This window comes from Epinephelus moara, chromosome 2, assembly GCF_006386435.1.
Source record: "Epinephelus moara isolate mb chromosome 2, YSFRI_EMoa_1.0, whole genome shotgun sequence".
In the NCBI taxonomy this organism is placed as follows: Eukaryota; Metazoa; Chordata; class Actinopteri; order Perciformes; family Serranidae; genus Epinephelus; species Epinephelus moara.
Window position 1 is genome coordinate 758,456 of NC_065507.1, and position 1,466 is coordinate 759,921.

The window sequence follows — 1,466 nt, forward strand, 5'->3', positions numbered from 1 at the left end:
CATGCTATACTATGACGCTTTTTTCATGATTTTGGACGACATGCTATACTATGACGCTTTTTCATGATTTTGCACAAAATGCTATACTATGATGCTTTTTCATGATTTTGGACCACATGCTATACTATGACATTTTTTCATGATTTTGGACGACATGCTATACTATGATGTTATTTCATGATTTTGCACGACATGCTATACTATGACTTTTTTCATGATTTTGGACGACATGCTATCCTATGACTTTTTTTCATGATTGTGGACCACATGCTATCCTATGACTTTTTTTCATGATTTTGGACCACATGCTATACTATGACGTTTTTTCATGATTTTGGACGACATGCTATACTATGAAGTTTTTTGCATGATTTTGGACGACATGCTACACTATGACATATTTCATGATTTCTGACGACATGCTATACTATCACAATTTTGATGATTTTGGACGACATGCTATACTATGCGTTTTTTTCATGATTATAGACGACATGCTATACTATGACGTTATTTCATGATTTTGGACGATATGCTATACTATAAGGTTTTTTCATGATTTTGGACGACATGCTATACTATGACTTTTTTCATGATTTTGGACGACATGCTATGCTATAACGTTTTTTGCATTATTTTGGACGACATGCTACACTATGAGATATTTCATGATTTTTGAGGACATGCTATACTATGACTTATTTCATGATTTTGGACGACATGCTATACTATGACATTTTTCATGATTTTGGACGACATGCTATATTATGACATTTTTTCATGATTATGGACGACATGCTATACTATGACGCTTTTTTTTTCATGATTATGGACGACATGCTATACTATGACGCTTTTTTCATGATTTTGGACGACATGTTTTACTATGACGTTTTTTCATGATTTTGGACGACATGCTATACTATGACGTTTTTTGCATGATTTTGGACGACATGCTACACTATGACATATTCCATGATTTTTGACGACATGCTATACTATGACGTTTTTTCATGATTTTTGACGACATACTATACTGTGACGCTTTTTCATGATTTTGGATGACATACTATACTATGACGTACTACTACTACTACTACTACTACTACTACTACTACTTTCATGAAAAAAATTCATAGTACAGTATGTTGTCAAAAATCATGAAAAAACGTCATAGTATACCATGTTGTCAACAATCTTGAAAAAACATCATAATGTAGCATGTCATCAAAAACCATGAAAAAACATCATTGTATAGTATGTCGTCAAAAATCATGAGAAAACGTCATAGTATAGCATGTCTTCAGAAATCATGAGAAAACGCCATAGTAGTGCATGTTGTAAAAAATCATGAAAAAAATGTCATGTTATAGATTGTCTTCGAAAATCATAAAAAAGTCATAGTTTTATATGTCTTCAAAAATCATGAAAAAACTTCATTGTATAGTATATCATCAAAAATCATG